Source organism: Phaseolus vulgaris, chromosome 8 (assembly GCF_051622355.1).
Source record: "Phaseolus vulgaris cultivar YP4 chromosome 8, ASM5162235v1, whole genome shotgun sequence".
Lineage (NCBI taxonomy): Eukaryota > Viridiplantae > Streptophyta > Magnoliopsida > Fabales > Fabaceae > Phaseolus > Phaseolus vulgaris.
In genome coordinates, this window is record NC_143505.1 from 32654986 (window position 1) to 32676006 (window position 21021).

Genomic DNA, 21021 nt, shown 5'->3' on the forward strand with positions numbered 1-21021 from the left:
CAGGTCTCCACTACGTCGATCCGTAAGACCTCCAACGACTATTCTCCCGACAAGCCATAAACGTTTATCTTGGGCACCTTCAACGTTTCTTGTGTCAACGATCGATGCCTCCTTCCTTTTACCGAGTTGACCTCCAAGGTCTCTACATGACTGACCTCTACTGCTCCATCTGCAATGGTCCTAGGTGACTTGAGGGTCTCCTGGATAACTGACCTTTGTCGACCTCCCTTGCTTGAGCTCACCAACTTGGCCAGCGGGTCTGTTCAGGCATTTTGCTCCCTTGGGACATGCATCAGCTCGAACGTCGGAAAAATTTCCCTCGGAAGTGTAACATACCTCAAGTACGAGGCCATTTGTGGGTCTTTGGCCTGGTACTTACCTGTGACTTGCCCGGTTACCAACAATGAGTTAGTTTTTACCAACAAACTTTGAGCGCCCAATTCTTTGGCCAACAACATCCCAACTACCAGTGCTTCATACTCAGCCTAGTTATTACTGGCCTTGAAGGCAAATCTAAGGGTCTGCTCCAGAATAATCCCAACACCGCTACCTTGCTGATTAGAGGATCCGTCCACAGAAAGGACCCACTGAAAGTCTCCATTGTCCACCTGGGTGGCTTATAAGGATAGTTCTACAATGAAATCAGCATATGCCTGACCCTTGATAGACCCCCTGGGTTCATACTGTACGTCGAACTCAGACAACTCGACTACCCAACGCACCATCCGACTTGCTACTTCAGGCTTCTGAAGGACCTTGTAGATTGGCAGATCAATCATTGCGATCACAGTGAAGCTCTAAAAATAGTGACTAATTTTATTGATGGATTTTACATTCGTTGTCATATGGATAATGTTATAACTCCCACAATACCGATTTTTGAACTTGGTGCTCAATTTATTGATGAATTTTATCGAAAAATATATTCACTATCATTTATCAATGAATACTATTGATGGATAAGGCTATCACACCCATAACACTGATTTGTAATCTTGATGATATATTTACCGATGAATATACACAAGTATTATAAAATTTGTTGTTGTTGCTATCTGTTGGTAAAATCCTTCAATAATCATATTTTACTGACGACGTATTTGTTGGTACATATTCGTTTGTAAATGTGTTATTTCTCATAGTGAACTAGTCTTAATGATGTGAACCCAATAACATAGAAATTTCCAGAATTTCAGAATTTTCCAGTAAGCATAGGAATTTTGATAAACCAAACAGTCAGCATGTTTTCAAGAAAAACAGAGGAAACCATTTCTGGAATTAAAAACAGAATTTGAGAAACTTCAAAAGACATAATGTAATTGATGTTTCAAGAACTTGTATAGATCTAAAATACAAGTAAGAACTCAAATCTAAGAAAAAAGGCACCAAAGGATCAAGAAAACAAACACATAAAACTGCACTCAATTAAAAATCAAGAAACCAAAATTATCAACAAAAGGACTACATAGAATTGATAACATTTTTGGAGAAACATGACTTTGACAAAACTTATAGAGATTCAAAAATCAAAATGACACAAACACAATGTATTAAGAACAAGAAAACAACAAGAAATACCCAAAAATAAACCTAAAACAGAAAGGTAAAGACAAGAATGTAAAGTTCTTGAATTAAAAGTGCCAAAACAACTCAAACATACACAAGAACACACCTAAGACTCATGATACCACATGATGTGAACCCAATAACATGATATGGATATGATATGAACATGTTATGCATTCAATAAGAGTTGGAAAATGATTAGGCACCTTTAGAATTGGATCACGATTCTTTACCCATTCAAGAACTTAATCAAGAACATAAGAACCAAGTCAAACTCACATAGAAACCCATCAAGAACAACAAACCCATGGATAGAAACTTAAGAACACAACATATAACATTTTTACCCATGGAGGTCGTGACCAAAACAACAAGAACAACCAATTTGCACCGATTAAAATTGAATATGAGGGCAGCAAATGAAAGAGGAAATCATAAGGAAGAGATTGCATCGATTGAAGGTGAAAACAAACAAGTAGAACATTGGTAATTTGGAAAGTGAAGGGGAAAATGGACTTATGTGGATGAAACTCTTGGAATTGTGCACGCCACTTGAAGGGGTGGATTGACTTCAAGATAAGTGTTGCCGCCACTTGAGACTCCAAGATCTCCCTAGATAAGACTAGAAGAGGAGAAGACACAAGTCTCTCACACTCACTCACCAATTTGGTAGAGATTCTTTACTTTCAAAAATCAATTTCAACTTGTTATTTCAAAGACCCAATCACCCCTTTTATAATAGAGAGGGCTGGTCACAAATGTACAAAAGAGAAGGAGCTTGAAAGGTCATTCTTCTAGTCCCTTCCCAAACTAGAGCCTAAAGAGAAGGAATTAAGAAGAATCACTTCTTCTAGCTTTTTCCTACAAACCAACGCCTAAGGTACTTTACAAAAGAGGTGTCTTTAAGGTTTCCCTCTTTAGCACATCCTAAAGCTATTCTATATTATTTACAAATTTATACAAAAGAAACTATAAAGAGAGATATTAATTGGAGCCTATTCTTGAATGCTTGTAGTCTTCTTTTAAGCTTGGTCCTCTCTTTATTTAATTTCTTCTTTATTTTGAGAAGACTAGAAGGAAGAACTTTAAATGCTTGGGTGGATGGCCTCTTCTTCCATTAGTGAAATCCTCTTCTTTTTTATCTCCATCACCTACACACATAAAAAATTATGAGGAACTAGCGACACATGACCCAACCAAGGGAAAGGGGAGAGGATCCTAGCTTATAGCAAATGCTCGATACAATACATGAGTTGCGATAGGAGAATGAAGAAAATTATCAAAGGAGACTCAAATAGAGCAAATTAATATCATTACTTGTACCAACAGCTCAAGAGGTATGCTCAAGAATGGTGTCAAACTATTTAATCTCATGAAATAGAAGAGGGACTATAAGCCAATCTAAGCTCATATTTAGATTTAAGAACTCTAGCTTTCAAGAGAAGAGACCAAGGTTTATTCCTATAAGCAAAACTGCAAGTACGCTTGAGAAGATATGCATTATTTCCATGTTGCAAGTTGTTAATCTTCAACCCTCCATTCTCAATAGGAGAGCAAATCCTAGCCCAATTAACAATAGAGGTTCCTTTCTTCATAATGGATTTGAACTATAATCTTAGCCCAATTAGCCACAACAATGGATTTGAAGTATATTTTATGTTAAAAATGACAAAGTAAATAATATGTTAAAGGCAAATAATAAAATATGTTTATAAGTTCAAATTTATAAAATTATTTAATGTATTTATTAAACAATAAAAAAATTCTCTAAACAGTCCTAAAGTTTTTCATAAACCAATAAGTTAAAACTAACTACAAAAACTAACAAATATTTTTCAATATTATTGAACCAACATTATTAGGTATCCATCAAGAGACATAAATGTTGACTCATTTTAGAAAACTTTCTCAACAGCATAAGCATGACAATCAACATTAATACTCACCTAATCTATAATGAAATTATCATCACATGAATCTCAATAAAAGCTTGAAAGGCATAAAAGAAACACTTATCACAAATTTAAAAGAAAAAGAAAAACGTGAATCTCTCTCACACTGGGCAGTATATTTTAGTTTGATAGGAGTTTTAAATTTTATTTTGTTTTGTTATTCCATTTTCAATAATTAAGTTTGGATCTGTGGCGCAATGGTAGCGCGTCTGACTCCAGATCAGAAGGTTGCGTGTTCGATTCACGTCAGGTTCAATATTCAATGTTTTTAAAAAATAATTCTAATTTTCAACAGATTAAATACGAATTTATTTCATCATAATACATATGCTATCCGTTAGTAACACATTACTTACTAAAGAATGTTACATTGTTCAAATACAAATGAAGTTCAAACCTAATTCAAAAGTTTATATAAAAGATAAATTATTTAAACACAATCCCAATAAGATGTAATGTCCTATATAAAATTTAACGTAGCAGTCAATGTAAATGAAATAAGTTAGTTGAAAAATACAAATGGATTCCTCTTTAAAATGTTTAGTAATCTTATTTTAAAATTATAAAAGTACTATTTAGTCATTCTTATTCAGCATATTTGATTTATCCATTATTATAATTTTTCACTACCCATAAATTACATATCCTACTTTTCTCTTTTCTTTTTATGTGCCTATTTTCCACATTTTTTTTTGTGTACCTTACTTCCCACTTTCTTTTTCTTTCCTTTCCTCTTTCCTTCTAAGGTACTTCCCACATTCTTTTTTGTACCATACTTTCCACTTTTTTTTTTCTTTTTCCTTTCCTCTTTCATGTAAAAGCATACTTTCATTCTTTTTTCTCTTTCTCTTTCTATATTTTGATTAATCTTTGCAAAATCCTAATTTGACATTTGTCTTATGAAATTGTAATTGAAGTTTGTGACTAGAGAATCATGAATAATAGTGATCCACATAAAAGAGTTGTATAACCCAATATCATCGTACTTACGTGCATCATTAACCAATGGGACTATAAAGCAGACACTAATATTAAGGATTGATGCATTTAAGTTAAAAGACCCGAAGTAGAAAACCCTTGGGTATAAAGAATACTTGGCCTTATTATTGTATCGAAATAGTAGTTTTTTCTAAGCAAAGAACCACATAAAAAAATAGAAAAAGTCCATGAAAGAAATATTAATGATTCATATAAATCACTAAATGGTAAATGGTTAGACAAAATTCAACGAGTAACTAACAATCCTGTGATACAAAAAAAAGTTATTATCATGCCTTTTTTGAACAAATTGTATAATCCTATTATTTCATTTCCTAATAATAAGGTTATCAAATGAATTGAAAATAAAAGAGATACGACCGAAAACGATATGAGTTATTATATGCTCTAAAGTGGAAAATACCATAACCATATTGAATGAAAAAAATAGAAATACTAGGAGTAGAAATAAGAATTCATTACATGACATATTTTTTAGAAGATAAGATGTCATGTCGCTACTCGAACTCGAATCGAGATGCTCTAGCACGGTTTCCTAAGAACGTGACTACCAATTTCACCATAACAGCTTACTTAAAAGTATAATAACCAAATTTGAGTCAATTGTCGAGATTCAAAGAATCAATTCAAATACAATATTTGTTTACTAAACATTTAATAATACAATTTTAAAGAATTATATTAGAATCTATTATATATATAATGTAAATATCCTAAATTTATAAATGAATATCTATTAGATATTCATTTTATATGAATATTTTTTGTATTTAAAAAAAATCGTTAAATCAAGTTAATTGAAATTATTCTAACGTTTGTATTTGCTATAGAAAAAGCTTTTAGAATTCCCCATAAAAATAGATTGCGCTAATGAAAAAACTTATAATGTTGTAAAATATCCCTTCTTTTCCATAAAGTGTTCCAAAGAGTGTTTTTTTAAATAGACGTACGCTGTTTTGGAAATGGCATATAATTAGTCTAGTTTTTATTGTTATATAATTTTATGTGAAAGAGATTTTCCTATAAATAAAATCATACAAAGCATTAACTAAAATATATTCTCATTTTCTAAAAACCACCTTCAAAATAGAAACAATGGGTTTGGTCACCAGATAACATTATGTAGAGAAGACATGTTATCGTGTTGTTAACTTTACTTTTTACATGCTATACTGATGTTTTATTTGTTCTTTATTTGTTTATTGTAGAAAGTTAATATTCAGACCAAAATAGAGGAATAAGAGAAGGAAAAAATTCAGAAGCAATAACAATATTCTCCCCATTTTTTTCTTTTTTTCTTTGTTTATAATAACGTATTCATAATTTTCAAACAGGGTTAAGTTATAGTTAGAAAAGTGTGGAAAGAGGAAAACACTAAACCCCAAGGCACGGTTTTGCTATCGCACTCACTTCCCCAATCGCAAGATTCTAAGCGAAGGAACATTATTCAGAGTGGTGTGTAACCTAGATTCGGGTGCAAAAGATAGGAATGAATCTCTATACGGGTCCAAGGCTAAGAAAAGAGAAGCGGATTTCATTGCATTTTCTTCTTTTGTATATAATATTTTTCATGATTAAAGTTGATTGAACAATTGATAATGAATTTTTGGTTTATTGTTTAACGATGTCACATGTATTGCAATGATTGTCATATATTAATGGTTGTGTGTAGACCTAATGAAAAAATATTTGTTTAATTTCGATAATTGATAAAATATTAAAAATTATTAAAAAATTATGAAAATCAAATTTTATTTAATTATTTTATCGTTGAGTTTGTAGCTTTAAATAAATTTTAACTATTACCAAATATATATCTTTTTACCCATAATTAATAAAATATTAAAAATTATAAAAAAATATGAAACTCAAATTCTATTTAATTGTTTTCTATCTTGAGTTTGTAGTTTTAAATAAATTTAAACCATTAAAAAAATGTTTTTAGAAGAGTGTTATCAACATTTTTCAAATTTCATTCTTATTTAAAATTTACTCACAGTGGTTTTATTTTAAGTATCTGTTCTCGCCGGTTGACTCGCCTTGCCAGTTGACTCCAACGGCTACTCTGTCTCTTCTATCCTTGCTTGAGAAACGTTCCTTCTTCGTCAAGAAACTTCTCACTTGCAAAGACAAAAGGGGCGCCCTAGTGGCCGTTTGCACTCCGACGCTCAAGTCAGTATTAGGGCAAAGAACACCAAATGTATAGAATAGCTTTAGTCTTAAAAACTGCGTACCTTACTAGGGTTTTGGACACCCTTTATATAGGCTGAAACTAGGGTTTACCTTTGTGTTGCCCTTGACTAGGGTTCCTTATAGAATGTCCTTGCACCATTATTCATAGGATCTTAGCGTATCTGGCACATGAACTTCCCTTAACTGGAGTACAACGAATAACAGAGTGGTCGCCTGGGTACCAACTTGTGCACCTAATCTCCCGCGCCATCTGTTTGTGGGTGCCCTAAGTGTCCACGTGCCATGCATGCAACTTCCCTGGAAACCCTATATCTAATGGGCCTTAACGCCTCCCAGGATTATCCATACGTGTTGCGCCTCTATGCGCCATACACACCAAGTGCATGGATCTCTCGTGACTTAGGCTTCCCACACATCTCTTGTCTTTAACTGTTATCTTAACAAAACTCTAGGGCCCACCTTACGTGGCCTTCTACTACATCTTCACAGTCGATGTCCGATCTTCTCCCTCTACTGACGAGGTCCGATGTCGATCTCCAACATCGGGCTTAGAATAGCAATACCAAAGACTAACCAATCCCCTAGTAGGTGCGTCTGGGGCCCACTTCACGTGACCCTCTTCCATTACCAAGCATCAGTGGGCGATGTCTAAGGTCAGGCTCTGAGTCGATGACCGAGGACTGATCGGGACACAAGCCCCCCAGTCTCGAGCTGTAACTTGTTTTAGTGAAGAGACTAAGTGATCGCGCTGCGCGACCTACATGGCACTGGGTAGCGGGTGTGAACAGTACACCGCACTGACGCCCCATCATTTTCCGCGTAATCGTTATACATGTGTTGAGATCGATGGCTGAGACCTATTGGCGCTCGAACTTCCTCATTCCTTGTTCAAACATTTTAACTCTTGTGCTCCCACCACTGTTTCATCACTTTCACTTATTGAGCCTCTTCTTAGCTTTCTGCGCAGAAAAATGCTTTCTTCTCTTTCCTTCGAAATTCAAGCCTTCGAACTTCAATACTCGAAAGGTATGATTTTTATTTCCCAATTGCCTTGCCACTTACAATTTTATTGTTTGCAACATGATTACACCTTCTTGTGACTGTTTATGATTTCTACATTTCTCTGTGCGTTCATTTCTACTGTTCATGCTTCGGGTCTCTATTTTCTGGGTTTCTTCTGATGTTGTTGAGTCGCGCCGCCTTCCTCCTCTAAAGTTTCTTCTTTCCTTTTCCTTTTAGCTTTCTCATCAATATAACGAATGAAGCAAGTTCCCAAACCTGCTTCTCCTTCGGACTCTAACTCTGCTTCAACTTCGTCATCGTCCTCTGCTTCTCCTTCTACCTCAGTTCCCCCCCTCCTGCCTCTTTCTATGAGTCTCTATACTGTTGGGCTCCGACGGACCTCTTAGGGGAGACGTCCACCTTCACTACCCTGAAAGGCATAACAACTTATAGAAAGAAACAATCGTGCCATCCGTCGTGCGTCTTTGGTAAAGACCATGATAAGTTCGTGCGGATGGTGGCTTGTCGCGAGGGGGAACCAGTGTGTTCCGATGAGGCCTCCGACCCCAATAGTCCTTTCTGCTTCGTTTACTCAACCCTCCTCCGAAGGTTGGGGTTTCGGTTGCCCTTTACCCCCTTCGAACGTACCTTGCTGACCGAGTTAAATGTTGCCCCCGCCCAACTTCATCCTAACAGTTGGGCGTTCGTGAGAGCATTTGCCATTCTTTGTTGCAGTCTTAGTCTTACGTCGTCGGTGGACGTCTTCCTTTATATTTTCGAGGCCAAAGTGATGGCATTCCTTTGAGCTCTTCTTTGCGTTTTGGTGATGAACTTGCGGAAGCTTGTGGAGGAGATGAAGCAAGGCCTTCCTAGGAAGTATGGGTGCTGATGGCAAATTCATGAAGTTCTTCTTGAATCATGTAAGAGATGGTGCGGAAGCCATGGATGTGTGTGTGCAAGATCCTTCTAAGAGTGATGTTGATCTTGAAGGTGCATGATGTGTATGAACATTGGGAGGTTCGGCCAGCCCAAGGAAAGGTGAAGGATGTGAAGTTTAAAGCCTAGAGTTCTAGGGAGAAGCAAAGCTTGGCACAAAATGGCAGCATAACTTTACTCACAATAAACTTGCAAATACAAGGTGTAGGCCTTCCTATTTACAAGCTAAATGGTCGTAGAAACTAAGCTAATGTCTAATGAAATGAAAGCCAAATGAAATGCAAATCACAAAGCACATGGCACATGTGCTCATGACCGGCCAAACAAAAGAGATTCTAGAATGTTCACTCAATTATGCTTTCTACACTACTCTAATTACTAAGCACCCCTAATGGGCTTCCATGTAACATGTACAAGGCTTTCTCTCTTCCATCCGTGGCTTCATTCAATTGGGCGTGAATGTGCTTAGCCATTGACCTTGTAATAGGGCCTAGACGGTCTAGGCGGTCTAGGCCTCCCCCTAGACGCTCCATGTGTAGCCTCCCCTCTTCACGTCCTAGACGCTCCTTCCTTGAGTCTAGACGCTCATCACGGTCTAGCTTTGGGTCTTGGCTTTCATGGTGGGATGTGCTTGGCCCTCCTCCATCATCTCCTCCCCCTTTGAAAGGATTTGTCCTCAAATCCAGCTCGTCATCGTCATTGGTACCTACAGATGGAGAAAGGTCAATTACATTAAAAGTGTCATGAACTCCATATTCAAGAGGTAGATCCAATTTATATGCATTGTTATTGACTCGCTTGAGGAATTGAAAGGGTCCATCACCTCGGGGACTTAGTTTGGACTTCCTTTGAGTTGGAAATCTATCTTTGCGAAGGTGAAGCCAAACTAAGTCTCCTTCCTCAAAAATTATTTCCTTCTTCCCTTTATTGTTATATTTTGCGTACTTCTCATTTTGTTGTTGTATTTGGAGTTTAATCTTCTCATGCATTTTCTTTACAAAGTCGGCTTTGATGAATCCTTCCTTATGCACAAATTCTTGTGGATTAGGAAGGGGTAACAAATCCATGGGTGTGAGAGGATTAAAACCATATACCACTTCAAAAGGAGAAGCATTAGTAGTCTTGTGAACTACTTGATTGTAAGCAAATTCAATGTGGGGAAGATACTCATCCCAAGATTTATGGTTGCCTTTCATGATAGCCCTGAGCATAGTCCCAAGTGATCTATTGACTACTTCAGTTTGGCCATCCGTTTGAGGATGACAAGAAGTTGAAAATTGTAGTCTTGTTCCAAGTTTGCCCCAAAGAGTTTTCCAAAAATGGCTTATAAACTTGGGATCTCTATCGGATACTATACTTCTAGGGAGACCATGAAGTCTCACCACTTCTCTAAAGAAGAGTCTAGAAATATTTTGAGCATCATCTACCTTGTGGCATGGAATAAAATGGGACATTTTGCTAAAACGGTCCACTACCACAAAGATAGAGTCATGGCCTCTTGCAGTCCTAGGAAGTCCTAAAATGAAATCCATGCTAATGTCTTCCCAAGGAGCATTTGCAATCGGCAAAGGGGTGTAGAGTCCATGAGGCATTGTTCTAGACTTTGCTTTTAAACATGAGATGCATCTAGAACAATGTCTTTGGACATCTTTCCTCATGTGTGGCCAACAAAATTTTGCTTTTAAAAGGTCTAGAGTCTTATCAACTCCAAAATGGCCTATGAGTCCCCCCTCATGTGATTCTTTGACAAGGAGTTTCCTATGTGTTCCTTGGGGAATGCAAAGTTTTCCCTCTTTAAAAAGATATCCCTCGGACACATTGATGTGATTCCACTAGCCACATAGAGAAAGGTTCTTGACCTTCTTAGGAATCACCTTGAGTTGGACATTATAGAGGCACTTTTCTTAGAGTTGGATCATTTGTTCTAAGACAAGAACTCACCAAAAACTAGTACCAAATCCCAAACTCATTTGGATGAACCAATTTTAGTCAAATTGAACCAAAAAAGAAGAGAAACTAAAAGGAACCAAACAAAATTGAAATTAAAAGGCGAGAACAGAACATAGGTGCTGGAAAAACAGAAAAACTGAACCAAAAAAACTCAAGAACACAAGACAACATGAACAATTGAAAGAGAAGAAAGGAAGGAGAAGAGAGTGCTCATGAAGATGGAAGGATGTTGGATGATCTCGCCACTAGAAGTGTGGAATGCTCCTAGATAAGAGTGATGCCGCCACTTGAGGACTCCATTGATCCATCAAGATAAGACTAGAGAAGAAGGCTCCAAAAGCTCTCCAAAGTTCACTCAAAATTTGAGTAGAGTTTTCTTAGATTAATTCCAATCTGAAAAATACAAAGAGAGCACCTCTATTTATAGCCTAAGGTGCTGAAATATAAGCTACACAGATTCAAAAAACTCCCTCCCAAAAAGCTTCTAGAATTTGCGCCTAAAACAAAGCATGAGGAAGGTGTGACCTCTTCCTTCACTTTGGCACCTCCTTTTCTACTCCTACACCTATCTACTAACACACCCCCCCTAAGACTCCTAACTAAAGACTAAAAGATGCTTTAACAATAGAGGTTTCTAATGTTTCCCTCTAAGCACCTTTCTAAACAATATTTATTTAATACTTGGCCTTGCCCTTCATGGGATGGACTTTGGGCTTTTGTGGGCTTTGGCCTTCTTGGGCTTGGGCTTCGGCTTTATCTTTTGCAAAGATTAACAAGTAAAACTTTAAATATGAAGGCGAATGATCTTGTTCTTCATTATAAAAAGCCACCTTTAGTTGATTCTCATCACACATAGTAACCTCCTTGCGCTCTATGTAGACATTGGGAATAGATGGATGAGAGTTCTTGATCTTCTTGGTAAAGCTCCCTTATGTGATCAAATCCAAGAATTTGGGCACCCAATTTTGAAAAGAGTGTATGCCGCCTTGAAAGAGCATCGACCACTATATTGGTGCTTCCTTTCTTGTATTTGATTACATAAGGAAATTGTTCAAGAAATTCCATCCATTTAGCATGTCTCTTGTTGAGCTTGTGTTGACCCTTCAAATATTTTAAAGACTCGTGATCACTATGGATGACAAATTCTTTGGACACAAGGTAGTGTTCCCAAGTCTTTAGGGCTCGCACAAGAGCATAGAGCTCTTTGTCATAGGTGGGGTAGTTGAGGGTGGCACCATGGAGTTTTTCACTAAAATAAGCAATGGGGTGTCCACCTTGCAACAATACCGCACCTATGCCTACCCCTGATGCATCACACTCTATCTCAAAAGTTTTGAAAAATTTTGGGAGAGATAGAATTGGTGCATTGGTGAGTTGATCTTTTAGCCTTTGGAAGGCTTGCTCATGCTTTTCATTCCAACAAAATGCAACATCTTTTTTAACAAGTTCATTCAAAGGAGAAGCTAGACTAGAAAAATTAGGCACAAACCTTCTATAGAAGCTAGCTAACCCATGAAAACTTCTTACATCACTTACATTTTGTGGAGTGGGCCACTCGCGGATGGCTTTGATTTTCTCGGGATCTACATGCACCCCCTTTTTGTTTACTATGAAGCCTAAGAAAACTACACTATCTAAACAAAAGGTACACTTATCCCTATTTGCAAAAAGACTATTTTTCCTAAGCACTAGAAGAACTTCCCTAAGGTGTCTTAGATGGTCTTCTAGGGTTTTACTATACACTAAGATATCATCAAAATAAACTACTACATATTTACCTATACAATCTCTCAAGGTGTGATTCATAAGCCTCATGAATGTACTTGGGGCATTAGTAAGCCCAAAGGGCATCACCAACCACTCATATAATCCAAAATTTGGTCTTAAAAGCGGTTTTCCACTCATCACCCTCCTTGATTCGAATTTGGTGATATCCACTTTTAAGGTCAATTTTGGAGAATAGAGTTGACCCATGTAATTCATCAAGCATATTGTCAAGCCTTGGGATTGGATGCCTATACTTGATGGTGATGTTGTTGATTGCTCGACAATCGCAACACATGCGCCATTTTCCATCCTTTTTGGGCACCAACAAGACAGGTACAGCACAAGGGCTTAGGCTCTTTTGAACCCAACCCTTCTCCAACAAGTCTTGAACTTGTGATTCTATCTCCTTTGTTTCCTCGGGGTTGGTTCTATAAGCAGGCCTATTTGGTAGGCTTGCCCCCGGAATGAAGTCAATTTGATGTTCTATACCTCTAAGGGGAGGAAGCCCAATGGGACCCTCATTAGAGAATAGATCTTCAAATTCACTTAAAAGGTTTTCTATTTGAGGAGGTAAATTCATAAGTTCACTACTTGTGGCAGTGCATGTAAGTGCTCCTTTACAAAAGATAAGGCTTGGTTGTTCAACAAGAAACAAATTTTCAAAAACGTTTTCAAGAGGCTTTTCTTGTTGATCAACTTTGTGGGAAGGAACACTCTTCTCCCACGCCTTCCTATCCCTAAGGATTTTCTCTTTTTCTAGCGCTCTTTTTTTTTTGTTTTCCTCATCCCTCTTTTGCTTCATTTGTATTTGGTCTTTTACCACTTGAGAATGTGGTAAAGGACTAAGTACAAACTTTTTATACTCGTGGGTGAAGGAAATCTCGTTAGTGAGACCATCATGCAAGGTTTTCTTATCAAATTGCCATGGTCTCCCTAATAAGATATGACAAGCTTCCATAGGTACTACATCACATAAAACCTTGTCTTTGTAGTTCCCTATGGAAAACTTGATTTCCACTTGCTTGTCTACTTGTAGTTCCCCATTTTCATTAAGCCATTGAAGTTTATAAGGTTTTGGGTGAGGAACTACTTGTAGCTTAAGCTTCTCCACCATCCTAGCACTACAACAATTACAACTAGATCCACTATCCACAATGAGGGAACATATGTTTTCTAAAACATTGCATCTTGTACGAAATATGTTCTCTCTTTGTGTTTCAATGGATGTGCTAGGGTGATTGTTGAGGGTTCTCCTAATCATAAGCAATTCTCCCTCTAGTGGAGCTACCCTCTCATCCTCTCCCCCCTCCTCTCTCTCACTAGGCTCATCCTCGCCACTAGTGTATTCATCTACACCCTTAAGAAACAAAGTCCTTTGGTTTGGACATTGTGCTTGCACATGCCCTCTACCATAGCACTTGAAACACTTAACATCTCTAGCTCGGATGGATGGGGTGGAGGTTTCTTTGGTGAAAGGTTTGGTAGGTTCTTTTGGTTTTTCTTTTGATGTACTACCCTCCCTTCTAAACTCTTTCTTGGGATAAAAGTTTGAGTAAGGGCTCACCTTTTGACTTGACGTTTTGCGTAAGATTTGTTGCTCAACTTTATTGCAAAGTTGAACCAAGTCATTCAAGTCTTGGTAAGGTAAGAGCTCCACTCTATCTCTTATCTCAAGTGATAGGCCACTAAGGAACCTAGCTATTGTGGTATACTCCTCTTCTCTAATGGATGCTCTCATCATGTAGAGCTCCATCTTTTGTCTATACTCTTCCACACTCATGTTTTTTTATTGGAGTCTTTGGAGCTTGTCCATCAACTCCCTATGGTAGTAGGAAGGTATGTGTCGGCGTCTTAAGGCTCTCCTAAGGTCATTCCAATATGTAATGGGAGGTTCCCTATGAAGACGCCTTTCTCTTTCGAGAGAGGTCCACCAATACATGGCGTTCCCTTGGAAGCTAAGGGTGGCTAGGGGTACCTTACGTTCTTCACTCACCCTATGGCAAGCAAAGAGTTGTTCTACCTTCATCTCCCAATCTAGGTAGGTTTCTACATTCTCCTTACCATGAAAGTGAGGTAGGTCTACTCTAGTTTCCCTTGGCCCCTCTTGCTCCCTTTGCCTATTTCTTCTAGGGGGTGGTTGGTAATAGTCATTAATTCTAAGGCTTCCCTCCCCAGAGACTCATTACTCCTAGATGCATGAGTATGAGTTTTCTTTGATTTTTGTGATTTTTGGGATTTCTCCTCTTGGGCTTTAGCCAATTCATTGATTTTATTCTCATTCTCCAATTGTCTAAAAGAAATCATTTGTACAGCTTGTGAAACTTCTTTTAAAAGAGATTTTATAGATTTGACTTCACTTTCAATAGACTTTGGAGAGTGAGGAGGAGAAGACATGGCTAAAGTTTTTGTGTATATAAGTGTTTTACCTTGAGGAAATTTAGGAAAGTCAAAGAAGGTAGTTTTCCAGGTAAGGGAGGTGAGTCACAAAGGACTACTTAAGTACCAAGCCTTTGCCTTAGCCAAAAACTATCCCTCAATGTCTTCACACAAAACTTCCTCTTAGTAAACTACTTAGAACACAATTAAGTTGAGAAATCAAAACTTTTTCTTTCAATGCAAGAAAAACAATGTATGCTAACTAATTAACAAAGCTAGACGGTTTTAAAAAAACTTAAAACAACCACACATACAAAGCGTTACTAATTAAGCAATATAGAAACAACTAAGAACAATTAACAATTGCTAATTAAAGAGTTCTATACTAGTCGGCCCTAGGTGAGGCTTCTTGGACACTTGGAGCCCTTGAAGAGACACTCACCGTCTAATAACGTAATTAAGAAGTAATTAACACAAATTAAGTTGCAAGGAAATTAAGAAAACTCCCTTTGTTGATCCTCTTTTTGCTAAATGCACTTCCTTGTTGTCTTTGCTTGTTGGCCCTCCAAGTGTTTGTAGTGTTTTTCAAGAAAGCTTGTTTCGGCCTTGGCTTTGTTTCCCCTTAGAATGAAGGTTTTAATTCTCCAATTCCAGCACCTATCAAAAGACTAGACCTTACCCAAGTCAAGTTTCCATTCAATTAAGCACCAAAGGAGAAATAAATTCCAGGACCAAATTAGAGGTCAAAGAACAAAAGCAAGAAACAATTTTATTGAATAAAACAGTACCACCAAAAGGAGTTAGATTATGACAACTAGAAAGAGGTCCAAGAAATATTAAGCAAGCAAATAAAAGGTACTCAATTAAAGGTAGGCACACAAAAGAATTCCTAAGAATGACACTAGAATTAGATTACAAAATAAAAAACAGCACCACTGGAAAATTTGTTGTGGGCCAGAAACGTGTTTTTCCCCAATTTATGCTGAGCTGTGTTTTTAAGATATGATTCTGAAATTTTATATTCAAGATATTCATGATCTTAGCTACAATCTGGCTTTGGAATCACTCAAAACGCATGCACCAATTTTTTTTAATAAATTTTTCAATTTTGGTGTTCAGTTACGCCAGCTGTAGCGCCTCAGATTTGCACACTGATTTTAAAAGATTTATCATTTTTTTTTTCTGTTGATTCTTTTGAACTAATTATTTTTTTGTCCTTTCTATAACATTTCAAACTTGCATATTCCAGAGAATCAAAATTTTCCTATGAGTGAAAATATTTTTCTGGAACAAAACTGCCAGCACAGGGAAAGTGAACAGGGGATTATGGAAACTGGAAACAAAAACAGCAAGATACCAAAATTTAAACACAATGGAATTTGTGAAATAGAATTTGTGTAGGATCTAAACACAAATAGGAACTCAAACTAAAATTAAAAAGGCACCAAAAGATCAAAGAACAGCAGATTCAAAGCAATTAAAGATACCCAAAATCAAGAAACAATCAAGCCAAATAAAGGACTACTAAGAATTGTTGACATTGTGAATGAACATGACTTGACAAAACATATATGGATTCAGAAATTAAAGACTCAAAAGCATAATATGAACCAAATTAAAAGTGCAATAAAGACTCAAAAGCCTAAAAGAAAGCAGCAACTCAAAGGTGTATGGAATCCTATCACAATTTGCACAAGAATTGTTCAAGATTAATTGAACAAAGTGCACCGGTTGGATCTTCCAAATAGCACACCAAAACAAATTAAAATGTAAAAAACAGCAAGACAATTATGGAAATAAGATGAACAACATGAAATAAAGAAGAACTAAAAATGAAAAGACCAAAAGCAACTCATCTTGAAGAACCTAAGCTCATGATACCAAATGATGGCAAATTCATGAAGTTCTTCTTGAATCATGTAAGAGATGGTGCGGAAGCCATGGATGTGTGTGTGCAAGATCCTCCTAAGAGTGATGTTGATCTTGAAGGTGCATGATGTGTATGAACATTGGGAGGTTCGGCCAGCCTAAGGAAAGGTGAAGGATGTGAAGTTTAGAGCCTAGAGTTCTAGGGAGAAGCAAAGCTTGGCACAAAATGGCAGCATAACTTTACTCACAATAAACTTGCAAATACAAGGTGTAGGCCTTTTTATTTATAAGCTAAATGGCCGTAGAAACTAAGCTAATGTCTAATGAAATGAAAGCCAAATGAAATGCAAATCACAAAGCACATGGCACATGTGCTCATGACCGGCCAAACAAAAGAGATTCTAGAGTGTTCACTCAATTATGCTTTCTACACTACTCTAATTACTAAGCACCCCTAATGGGCCTCCATGTAACATGTACAAGGCTTTCTCTCTTCCATCCGTGACTTCATTCAATTGGGCGTGAATGTGCTTAGCCATTGACCTTGTAATAGGGCCTAGACGGTCTAGGCCTCCCCCTAGACGCTCCATGTGTAGCCTCCCCTCTTCACGTCCTAGACGCTCCTTCCTTGAGTCTAGACGCTCATCACGGTCTAGCTTTGGGTCTTGGCTTTCATGGTGGGATGTGCTTGGCCCTCCTCCATCAGGTGCCTTGAAGGTGCATGAGAATGGGGAATTGGGGAGGTTCGGCCAGCCCCTTTGAAGGTGATGAAGTGAAGATTAAAATCTAGATGCTAGGCAAAGAGTAGTGTATGGCACAAATTTGGCAGCATAACAATACTTTATTCAATCTTACAAAATGAGAGCCAAGCACCTCCTTATATAGGATTGGAGGGCTGGAATTTGAAGAGCCAAATACAAATGAAATGTAATCTAAATGACATGCAAATGAAGGAGCTCATGGAGGCACATGGAGCACATGGCACATGGGTGCACATGGCCTTCTAACTTGCACATGGACGTCCTAGATTAGTGGAGAGCTTCTAGAAACCGTAGCTAATCTAGGTTAACTCCTCCTTAATCCTAATTTGCAAAATTTAAACAAAGGTTCATAAGGCTATGCTATTTACACCACAAATAAGACTAAGCTACACTTTGTTGGGCTTTCTTGGACATCACCCTTCTTGGATGTCAACTCTTTTAGACGCTCCTTGTGTGGCCTAGACGCTTCTTGTGGGTGCCCTCTATGCAAGGTTGGTCCTAGACGCTCTCTTGGTTGCCTTTCATGCAAGGTTGGTTCTAGACGCTCTTTTGGGTGCTGGGGCCTCTTCCATCATCCCCTCCCTCTTGAAAAGGATTTGTCCTCAAATCCAATGCTTTTTCTTCAACTAGGGGGATGAAAGTGGCTGGATGGTGTCCATCATCTCCTCCCTCTTGAGAAGATCTATCCTCAGATCTACAGATTTGATCTCGGATAGCAACCTCTTGCTTCGTCAATGGTTAGTCCTCCCGGATCAAATGTCCATCTATGGGAATCTTGAAACAAAACAAAGGAGTTAGTGTGAGCAATTGGAGAAAACTTAATTGTGTGAAGTTGCCATTTTTGTTTTTCTTTTTTTTTTGGCAACTTTTCACAATATTTCCCTTTTGAGGGTTGTATGTGTCCTCTAATCCTCTTATGTTTTATAAAATCTCCAATAGTAGTTACTTTTTCCTTAGGCATAATTCCTTTAGGAGGTGGTAACAACTTAAAGAGGGAAAGAGGACTATGTTCACATACAACGTCAAATGGAGAAATATTAGTAGTCTTGTTGATGGCAAATTTCATGAAGGTCTTCTTGAATCATGTAAGAAAATGGTGCGGAAGCTATGAAGGTGTGTGTGCAAGATCCTTCTAAGAGTGATGTTGATCTTGAAGGTGCATGATAGGTATGAACATAGGGAGGTTCGGCCAGCCCAAGGAAAGGTGAAGGATGTGAAGTTTAGAGCCTAGAGTTATAGGGAGAAGCAGAGCTTAGCACAAAATGGCAGCATAACTTTACTCACAATAAACTTGAAAATACAAGGTGTAGGCTCCTCCTTTTATAGGCTAAGGAGGACCATAACGCAACCCTAATGCTAGCCAAATGAAATGTAAATGTGAAGCACATGGGTGCACATGGCACATGGGTGCACAAATGAGCACATGGGGAGGGGTGTGTCTAGTTTTTATGCTCACCCTCTCCATGGGCTTTCTAGACCGGCCTTGGTAAATTTAGAGGTTTTTTTAGAAACTCTAAGTTTACCTAGGTTGGTGTTTTAGGTGCCAAAATTAATTCTAAGAAAATTACAAATAAAGTTCCTATGCTAATTTTGACAAGAAATTAAAGTCTACTCTACACTAGAGTTTATGGCATTTGAACATGTAAAAGAACGTCTTCTTGGATCCTCTTGGCCATAACTCTATGGTTGGCCCAAATCTACCCTTTGGTGGCTTGCATGTGGGCTTGTGCTTGGGCCTCTTCCATCATCCCCTCCCTCTTGAAAAGGATTTGTCCTCAAATCCATTGCTTCTTCTTTTTCATGGCTAGGGGAATGGATGTGGCTGGATGGTGTCCATCATCTCCTTCTCCTTGAGAAGATCTATCCTCAGATCTAGAGATTTGATCTCGGATAGCAGCCTCTTGCTTCTTCAACTATGCTTGCCCTCCCGGATCAAACGTCCACCTAGGGGAATTATCAAATAAAGCAAATGAGTTAGTTGAAGCAGTTATATACAAATCAATTTTATGAAGTTGCCATTTTTGTTTTTCTTTTGTTTTTGGCAACTTTTTACAATATTTCTCTTTTGATGGTTGCATGTGTTCTCTAATCCTCTCATGCTTTGTAAAATTTTCAATAGTGGTTACTTGTTCCTTAGGCATAATTCCTTTAGGAAGTGGTAACAACGCAAAAAGAGAAAGAGGACTATGTTCACATACAACTTCAAATGTAGAAATATTAGTAGTCTTGTGGACTACTCTATTGTATGCATGCTCAATAGAAAAAGGATACTCATCCCAAGAATTGTGGTTGTCTTTCATGATTTCTCTAGGCATAGTAACAAGAGCTATGTTTTCAATTTTATTTTGACCATTCTTTTGAGGATGATAAGAATTTGAAAAGGACAACTTAGTTGCAAGTTTTTCCAAGAGAATCCTCAAATGATGGTTTTCAAATTTTGGAGCTCTATCCAACACTAAGTTTGAAGAGAAATCATGAAGACTTGTCACTTCTTTAAGGAAGAGTTTATCCATGTCCATGAAAATGGAATCAAAACCTTTTGTTGTCCTAGGAAGATCTAATATGAAATTTAGGCTTATGTCTTCCCAAGGATCATTTGCAAAAGGTGAAGGAGTATAGAGTTCATGAGACATCGCCTTAGATGTATTTTTAAAACACGGAATGTATCTAAGGTAATGTCTTTGAACATCTTTTCTCATGGGTGACAATAATTTTCCTTTTAAAAGCTCTAGAGTTTTATCAACTCTAATTTGACCCATGAGTTCTCCTTCATGAAGAATTTCTCTTTTATGTGTGAAGGTAGTCTCGTTGATACAACCTTTGTTCATGGAAATTTCAATTCGTTGCAAAGGTTGTCTCAATAAGACATGACAAGTTTCTTTAGGCACTACTTCACATAAAAAATTGTCTTTGTAGATGCCTATAGATGACTTGACCTTCACTTGGTGATATCTTGGCATGTATGTAAAATAATCTACTATATTTTTATCTATGCAAGCCTTTTTTAAGGATTCTTCTTTTTTTTCTAGGCTTGCAAGTGTTCCTTTACAAAAGGTAAGGCTAGGTTGTTCAACAAGAGGTATATTTTCAAATGTATTTTCAACTTTTCCTTCTTGTTGAATGACCTTGTGGGAAGGAACACTCTTCTCCCACGCCTTTTGTTTCCCAAGGGTTTTCTCTTGCTTTTCTATTTTTACATTTTCTTCACTCTCACTAGCTTCTTTTTCTTGGCTACTATTCTCATTTTTGTCCCTTAAGATCATAGATCTTTCATTGAAACATTGAGATGCTAATTGATCATTGCCAAGGTATTCTAAACATGGAATTTCTCTAGCTTGAGTGTGAGAGATATGCTTGGTTAGGTTTTCTTGTCTCTCTTTCCTAGCTCTCCTAGGGAATTGTTGATGATATTCATTTTTCCTAAGACTTTCTTCCCCAAGATAATCATGATGTTTAGAGCTAGATGCATGAGAATGTAATTTTTTTTTGAAAATTGAGACTTCTCATTCTTTGCTTTAGTCATTTCATTAGTTTTGATCTCATTCTCCAATTGTTTAGATGAAATTGATTGAATATCCTTAGTAAGTTGTTTCAAAAGAGATTTCAAGGATTTCACCTCACTTTTAAGAGATTTAGAGGAGTGAGAAGAC

At 37.4% G+C, this 21021-nt stretch overlaps 1 non-coding gene across 1 annotated transcript; it reads left to right on the plus strand.

The window, feature by feature from the left end:
• The first annotated feature begins 3701 nt into the window (after nt 1–3701).
• TRNAW-CCA (transfer RNA tryptophan (anticodon CCA)) lies at nt 3702–3773 on the plus strand. Its single transcript has one exon. It is a non-coding gene; the product is annotated as a tRNA-Trp (tRNA).
• The last annotated feature ends 17248 nt before the right edge of the window (nt 3774–21021 follow it).